Source organism: Sinocyclocheilus rhinocerous, unplaced genomic scaffold, assembly GCF_001515625.1.
Source record: "Sinocyclocheilus rhinocerous isolate Xijiao unplaced genomic scaffold, SAMN03320098_v1.1 scaffold1093, whole genome shotgun sequence".
NCBI lineage: Eukaryota > Metazoa > Chordata > Actinopteri > Cypriniformes > Cyprinidae > Sinocyclocheilus > Sinocyclocheilus rhinocerous.
This window is the reverse complement of record NW_015626381.1, coordinates 655,633-665,201: the sequence shown is the minus strand read 5'-3', so window position 1 is coordinate 665,201 and position 9,569 is coordinate 655,633.

Here is a 9,569-nt window from a genome sequence, read left to right as displayed (position 1 = left end):
CTGTTGTTTGCACCTCTCTTTGTCAGCGAGTTCATTACAGATGAGGATGTGACCGACAGCGTCTGAATCTCATTTCACTGATCATGTAGCGCAGGAAAACCATCAGCTGTTTAGTAACTTTAAAAGTTCAATGAACTTCTCTGCCTCCATGTGTTTCACTCTTGTTGAAATGCTGTGGCTGCCTGATGATCTCACAATAATTTAGACACCAGAGGCCAGATTCACGAAACATTCTTAAGATGAAATTTCTTCTTAACTGCTATTTTCTTCTTATTTTCTAACTTGAGAAAAAAAATGTAAGAATATTTTGTTTTCCAAAAAAATTCTTAAGAATATTCTTATCTTTTTTTTTTTAAAGATAAAAAAAAAGACAAAACCTAAGAATTTTCTAAGGCAAAACCTAAAAATAATTCAAATTCTTGAAAAAAGAATCTTCATAAAGTTAGGATATCCTCAGGCTTCTACTTCCTCAGAAATCCCAAACAGTAAGAATGATAATGTATTTACTGAAAGAAACACTTAACTCAAACCTTTGACAGTGACCAGAAAAACACCATTAATAGTTATAGGACTCTTACATTTTTACATGTTTTCACACCAGAGGTTGGATTTATGAACTGATTTACCTTATTAAACATTTTCATTTTTTAATGTAAAATGCATGCAACATATTGCCATAGAGGATTTTATTTGCTAGATTATTCTAAAGTGTAACTTTAAGACAAGTTGGGTTACCCTGAATCTTAAGTTTATCTTAAGAAAAAAAAAAGAACATTCTTAAAGTATTTTTAGGAATGCACTTAACTTATTAGAAAATAGTAAAATACAATTTTGTAAAATACGAAAAATTGTGCTGCCAAATGCATTTGGTACTCGAGTGTCTAGAGCTTCATTGGAGGACAAAAGTTTAACAATGGCATTTCATGAGTTCCTGAAACTGAAAAAAGCTGAAACTTGTGTACAGAATAAACCATATTGAAGAGAAAAAGAAAACATACAAAACCCAAAATGAATCACACAGATGAAGATACAAAGCAAAGCTTTATCTGACATGTTTAAAAGCCCCGAGAACCATGTCTTATACTACTAACAAACTTAATGTCAAAGATTTACCTTGTTTTTATGGTAAAGTGCTGCACTTTAAAATACAACCAGCACAACCAGTTCAACAAGCATTCACATTTTAATTAAAACAGCATGCACAAAACCCACTGCGCATGTCATAGAAGAAAATTCAAAATCAAACCAAGAAAACAGACACAAATGTTAAAGGAGGTATCGATATCTGAAGCTAAAAATCTAACAGAACTCAACACGAGAGCTTGCGGATCCACAACGAGTCAGGGCTGCGTTCAGCTTCTATACTTGTGCTCTTATTATTTCAGTTATTTTGCCTTTAATGTAAATAAACATGTGCAAACAATATACTTGCTCTTGTGAATTTATTTTGATGTTAATTACATTGTGCGAGCTGTCTCTTTAATACCGCACACATGTTGCTGCTGATTAGCTGACATTTTTGACACAACCACCAAACAAGAGAAAACGCATCTGAAACCCCGTTGCACACCGTTTTCAGGAAACATGTCGTTCAAACCGGAAACCGTAGCAAAACGGTGCACACCGGTTTGAGCTTGAACTTGCCCCAGATTTAAAGATCTAACAGCACGTGTCAATCTGACTCTGTGCGCACGAGCGCCACCTCGAGGTGAACCAGGAGTAACTTGACCTGAAAGATTCACAAGAGTCTCCATATGAAAAACCACAGAATTCATCTCAGAAAACAGAGAGAAAAGCGTGAGGAAGTCTAGCTGACAAGAACTAAAACTGAAACAGAAATATAATAAATAAAAAGATACTTGCAAGCATAACTAGGCCCAACATTCATCATGTTATAAAACGTAAATTACAAACAAAGACTTGATTGTTTTATTCAGTAAAATGCGAATATTCGAACCGTTGTTCTCTTTTCATTTCTGAGGACTGTTATTTTAGCGTGCAATTAATGTTTTTTTGTTGGCGCGCGAAACCAACAATGACGAAAATGGCAGCCATAGGCTAATTTATTATCACACATGATTTACATTTAAGTCATTTAATTAGCAGACGCATTTATCCAACGATTAAAATAAAAAATCGATTAAAAACGATTTATCTTTTTACCACACACGGTGTCAAACTCGACTGTTTGCAGTATTCTACATGGAATAAAAACTAATTCTTCAAAATCATATATTTTGGTCATTCTACTAATTCTGAAAACATACCCACCCCTTTATGAAAATAAGCTATAGTCCTACCTATTTGAAGCTCATTCTGTGGAGTCAAACTCTTTCAAACAGCCTCGACGCCTGCCGGTGTTCTGACGATTTGTGCTAACTCCCGTTAAAAAGATAGCTAGCACAAATCGATAGCGAAAAATTCTACCTCAGATGCATCTTATTCATGTGGTTTGAGGCTTTTTTTAATGTCCATACCTAACCTTACCCTAAACCTACCCTTAAAACAATGCAAATATTTTTGGTAGCACAATCTGATTGCTAGCATGTTTCGTGTGTTCATCACGGCTAACCGTCGTCAGGTGACGTAAGCAGCTAAACGAACGCGACCAACGGCGAATTCTCAACCAGAAGTGAGCGTCCCTGTGCCATACTCCCTTCGAAGGGCAGAACCCTTGAAGTGTGTTCTTTGTAGGGTGTAAGCACTGTCTTGTATAATTGTCCTCATTTGTAATACGCTTTGACTAAATGTAAATGCGTTTAGTGAGAAGGGAATGACTGATCAAATGTTACCTTGACAACGAAAACATACCCACCCCTTTATGAAAATAAGCTATAGTCCTACCTATTTGAAGCTCATTCTGTGGCGTCAAACTCTTTCAAACAGCCTCGACGCCTGCCGGTGTTCTGACGATTTGTGCTAACTCCCGTTAAAAAGATAGCTAGCACAAATCGATAGCGAAAAATTCTACCTCAGATGCATCTTATTCATGTGGTTTGAGGCTTTTTTTAATGTCCATACCTAACCTTACCCTAAACCTACCCTTAAAACAATGCAAATATTTTTGGTAGCACAATCTGATTGCTAGCATGTTTCGTGTGTTCATCACGGCTAACCGTCGTCAGGTGACGTAAGCAGCTAAACGAACGCGACCAACGGCGAATTCTAAACCGGAAGTGAGCATCCCTGTGCTATACTCCCTTCGAAGGGCAGAACCCTTGAAGTGTGTTCTTTGTAGGGTGTAAGCACTGTCTTGTATAATTGTCCTCATTTGTAATACGCTTTGACTAAATGTAAATGCGTTTAGTGAGAAGGGAATGACTGATCAAATGTTACCTTGACAACGCTGCGCATGCATGCTGTAATCCATCAGTTGTTGCAAATAAATATTTCTTATTATTATTTTATTTAAATATTGTCTAATTGTGTCTTATTTACCCGTAGCAAAACGGTGCACACCGGTTTGAGCTTGAACTTGCCCCAGATTTAAAGATCTAACAGCACGTGTCAATCTGACTCTGTGCGCACGAGCGCCACCTCGAGGTGAACCAGGAGTAACTTGACCTGAAAGATTCACAAGAGTCTCCATATGAAAAACCACAGAATTCATCTCAGAAAACAGAGAGAAAAGCGTGAGGAAGTCTAGCTGACAAGAACTAAAACTGAAACAGAAATATAATAAATAAAAAGATTCTTGCAAGCATAACTAGGCCCAACATTCATCATGTTATAAAACGTAAATTACAAACAAAGACTTGATAGTTTTATTCAGTAAAATGCGAATATTCGAACCGTTGTTCTCTTTTCATTTCTGAGGACTGTTATTTTAGCGTGCAATTAATGTTTTTTTGTTGGCGCGCGAAACCAACAATGACGAAAATGGCAGCCATAGGCTAATTTATTATCACACATGATTTACATTTAAGTCATTTAATTAGCAGACGCATTTATCCAACGATTAAAATAAAAAATCGATTAAAAACGATTTATCTTTTTACCACACACTGTGTCAAACTCTACTGTTTGCAGTATTCTACATGGAATAAAAACTAATTCTTCAAAATCATATATTTTGGTCATTCTACTAATTCTGAAAACATACCCACCCCTTTATGAAAATAAGCTATAGTCCTACCTATTTGAAGCTCATTCTGTGGCGTCAAACTCTTTCAAACAGCCTCGACGCCTGCCGGTGTTCTGACGATTTGTGCTAACTCCCGTTAAAAAGATAGCTAGCACAAATCGATAGCGAAAAATTCTACCTCAGATGCATCTTATTCATGTGGTTTGAGGCTTTTTTTAATGTCCATACCTAACCTTACCCTAAACCTACCCTTAAAACAATGCAAATATTTTTGGTAGCACAATCTGATTGCTAGCATGTTTCGTGTGTTCATCACGGCTAACCGTCGTCAGGTGACGTAAGCAGCTAAACGAACGCGACCAACGGCGAATTCTAAACCGGAAGTGAGCATCCCTGTGCTATACTCCCTTCGAAGGGCAGAACCCTTGAAGTGTGTTCTTTGTAGGGTGTAAGCACTGTCTTGTATAATTGTCCTCATTTGTAATACGCTTTGACTAAATGTAAATGCGTTTAGTGAGAAGGGAATGACTGATCAAATGTTACCTTGACAACGCTGCGCATGCATGCTGTAATCCATCAGTTGTTGCAAATAAATATTTCTTATTATTATTTTATTTAAATATTGTCTAATTGTGTCTTATTTACTATTAAACTTTTTCAAACTAAACTTGCTTATACTTACGTCTTAAATCATATTTCTATCACTGACGAAACATATTTTGTATTCCGTTAAAATTTAATTAGCCTATTCTACTTACGTTAATATGTGACTTTGCTTTAAAAAGCATGGCAAGATCTCCTAACCCCTTAAGGGCGCAAAAAAAGCTGTTTGGAATTCGCGCGGAAAATCTGCCGCGACATCACGTGACCACGCAACGTACCTTTTTCTTGCCGTAAAAATAGTCGCGGCCATCTGTAAATTCTATGGGTCTAGCTTCCGGTCAGCCTCCAGCTATATTTCTAGCTGTACAAAACAGTTCGTTTTGCTGCTTGATATTGAAAAGTGGTGTGTCTTATCATAATATTTTAATGTATTATATTAATTATGAACACACTGGTTTGTAGTGCAAACAGTTTTACCATTTACTGCAAGTTGTTATTCTCCTTGTTATTTATAGCAGCTAATGAACCGGAAGTCTCGCCCATAGGCTTACATGCGCATTGAAGAAAAAGCTGGATATTTGCAGGGGCATTGTTTTTAATCAACGTGATTGTAATACTTTTTTATGTCTTGAAAGGTTAAACTAAATGAATACGGGCATCACTTTGACTGTAGGTTCTTTTACTCTGAAACATTATTCCTGCCAAACACACACAGCTTCTTCTTTAAACCCAAGACACACCGTATATATATTCAGGACTGAAGAAATCAAATGTTAAAAACCTGTGGACCACTGATCTATATGGAAGCTTATTCGGCCACAGAATGAATAAATAAATGTAATTGCAAGTTCTCATCTTGCAAATCTGACTTTTTTTTCTTGTTCTGCCACTGAATAAAAAAAAAGTTAATTGCGAGTTAACATTTTTCTCACAGTTTGCAAGGAAAAAAAGTCAAATTCGTGAGATATAAACTTAGAATTGCAGGATTGTGTGATAAAAAGTCGCAATTTTCTTTTTAATTTTATTACTCCGTGACATCAGTGGGAAAGTGTGACGTTGTTTCTGGATGGAAACCATTTATGGCTCTAAAACCTGTAGCATTTTAAAGCATTAGACACAAAAGCAGACAAATATGCAACTGGCACAAAAGAATCTGCACAAGGTTTTTAATCCAGTTCAAACAGAAGAAGAGCTGCAGCAAACATGAAGGATCAGAGCTGGAACAGAAAAGAATAGACAGAAAGCACATCAATATGGCCAGATCTGGTCACCTGACCCATTACGTCACCATCATACAGACCCGTCACGGTGACCTTTGACCTGTGAGGCCATCCGGTCTTTGGTTTCTAGCTGTGCAGCAGCTGAAGAAGGCATGTTTGGTTTGGTTACGGTAAGCAGGTTTGGCCACCTGATTGTACGAATGCAACAGTTCACGTTTGGTTTCGCCACAAAGAGAAAGGAAAGTCCAGCTCGAGGGATTCACGGCAGCATGAGGTATGTAGTGTAAATCTCCACAGCTTCACCACCGATTATGCATTTATATCATCTTAAAAACAACGAGAGTTCACTTCAAAACATCACAGTACTTCCTGAGAGAGACGCCTTCCTGCTACGGAAAGCAAAAATGCGAGACAAAAACATCAAGCGTCAGTGTGGATGAGAGGACGATGGTCGCGCGGAGCTGCTGCTGTGCTTGAGGAATGAATGGAGGGTTACGCTGAGAACTTCATCACACCGTTCATGAGTGAATCTCACGAAACCTCTAAAAAAACACGACGTTTTGATCCAAAATCAACAGGAAGAAATAAGAAACGATATTTTGCATTAGCAAAATGATGCCTGTTTTAGGAATATTATTAAGATGTTTTACGCTGCGACTATTATTTGAATATTATATGCATGCAAATGTATATACACTTAGTTTGGGCTGAAGCAGCACAACTGATAATAAATCAGCATATTATTATGATTTCTGAAGATCATGTGACACTGAAGACTGGAGGAATGATGCTGAAAATTCAGCTTTGATCACAGAAATAAATTACAGTTTAATGTATATTAAAATAGAAAAACGTTATTTTACATTATAATGATATTTCACAATATTAAATTTTTCCCTCCCTTCACGAGAGAAACCTTAAAAATCTTACTGATCCCAAACTTCTGAAATGATGCTAAATTTCTTATAAATTTGATGAGATCATGAGATTCAGTTATTAAAATCTAAAATATGTATGTAAATAGGTGCATATACATATATATGCATATAAAAGAAAAACTAAAATATGCATATTATGTTATAAATTTTCTTTAGATTTTCACGAGATTCACCCACATTTATAAAACCTGCCCTGAGATCCAGATGAAATGATTGGTTTTTGCAGATCCCGTAGAAGGCCGCTTGCTGGTTTAAACATCTACTGAGACATTCAGCTGGTTTCTGAGGTATCTGACGGTTGTTCCTGAAGACAGACAGGCTCTGAAATCATCAAACAAACACGCTGCAGAACAGCATAGTAGATATATTCCCAAGAACCTGATAAGATTAACGATCACACGCTCGGGTCCAGACGGGCGACGCATAGAGGAGAATCAGAGCGTTTCTGATCCCCACCAATTCAAACCAATTCTACAAAAAAATAAAACTCATTCAGAGAAAACCTAAACTACAGATCCTGAGGTAAGAGACGTTCCACCGCTGAACGTTCGAGGTAAAATTAGGAACCTTGAGTGAAAAAGATCATAAAGTCACGAAACATAATCAGAAGACAGATCGAAACACACTCTAAATAAAAAATCTCCAAGTTCTGTGAAACCTGCCCGTCGTTCGGCTGAACGTTCTGATTGTATTTAGCGTTTTCGGACGTCGAATGCATGAATTTCTATGTGAATCGTTCATCAATCCAGTCTGTTGCATTGAATTGATTGTGATTTTTGCATAAGACTGTATATGAACGATTAACTCATGATTCGTGAATGAGGCCCAGCCGTGTTATTTTATGCATGTGTGTCCATGTAAATGTTTGCAAACGTGCGGACAGGAGAAACTGAGGTACTGGTTGTGCAACAGTTTGATTTTCAGTAATCGGGTTACGGAGAGTCGCTGGTGGATGGCTCCGCGGAGCTCCGCCCCTTGGAGGAGGAGGCGGGGCTTTGGCTGGGGGCGGAGCTAGAGAAGGTGAAGCTGGGTCCAGGTGCAGCAGACGCAGACTTCTGCGCAAACAGAGTTCCTGCCATAGAAAACATTTAAAAACGAGATCAGTGCTGATTAAAACATACCTACAAATAACACTCTGTGCCAGGGATTCCCAAACCCTCAGCCGAACCCTTTAGACATCGAATATTTTTTGAAGACATGTTTTAGAGCAATATTTCAGTAATTTAACTACACACTTGCACAGTTCTCTGATGATTGTTAATTGTCACATGATGTGAAAACAGAGTAAGAGTTCAGATGCAAAAGCCTCTAAGTGCCGTTTGAAATTTTCATCTAAAATGAGAATTTTTAATCAGGCTCCTATGTTTAGGTTCAGTAATGTTACTCTAATGGCAATGTACAGTATCGGTGCTTTTCTATGCAACTAAAGTGAAATAACTGAACAAATATTGGAGCCTGATAAAAATGCTAATTTTAGAAGAAAATGGGCGGAGCTAGAGAAGGTGAAGCTGGGTCCAGGTGCAGCAGACGCAGACTTCTGCGCAAACAGAGTTCCTGCCATAGAAAACATTTAAAAACGAGATCAGTGCTGATTAAAACATACCTACAAATAACACTCTGTGCCAGGGATTCCCAAACCCTCAGCCGAACCCTTTAGACATCGAATATTTTTTGAAGACATGTTTTAGAGCAATATTTCAGTAATTTAACTACACACTTGCACAGTTCTCTGATGATTGTTAATTGTCACATGATGTGAAAACAGAGTAAGAGTTCAGATGCAAAAGCCTCTAAGTGCCGTTTGAAATTTTCATCTAAAATGAGAATTTTTAATCAGGCTCCTATGTTTAGGTTCAGTAATGTTACTCTAATGGCAATGTACAGTATCGGTGCTTTTCTATGCAACTAAAGTGAAATAACTGAACAAATATTGGAGCCTGATAAAAATGCTAATTTTAGAAGAAAATTTCAGACGGCATTTAGAGGCTTTTGCATCTGAACTCTTCAAATATAATTTTTATTTTTTTATATTAAGTGTTTTATTTGAACCTTTTTGCTGGACATTTGCTGAAACTAAAACTAAAACTATAAAAAAGCAATAATAAATGTTACGGAAATGTTACCAAAATAAAATTTAATATATAAAAAAATTATTTAAAAAAAAAAGCAATATGGTTAAAAAACTGTTTTTTTTTTATATCAATAATTACAACTAAAACTAAAAGCATAATTTGTTTTAAATATAATAATCAACAGTCAACTTAAAAAGAAATTTTATGCAAACATGTAAATTGTACATAATGGAGTTTTTAAATAACTTCTAAATTATAAAATTTCTATTTGTTGTTGAAATATATTCATTTATACAGTGGCTGTCATAACTTGTTTCATAACAGATTTATTTAAGCATACATTCAATAATTAAGACATCACTAACAGGTAAAGTAAAATAACGTGTACCGAACCAAAAGACCCGAACTGAAAATTATGTGTACGGTTACATCCCTACTCAATTATACTAAAATAACATAAAATAAAATAATTGAAATTACAAAATTTGCTGTCTTTGGATAATTTTAAAACAGTTATTCAGCAAATGGAAGATGGCTCAATGATATGTAATTTTCACGAATCCTGTCCATGAACTTCCATCCACTTGCCACCAGAGGTTGCCCTCCCATTATATTGACTCTCACACCACACAGACTGTTAAACAGTAATTGT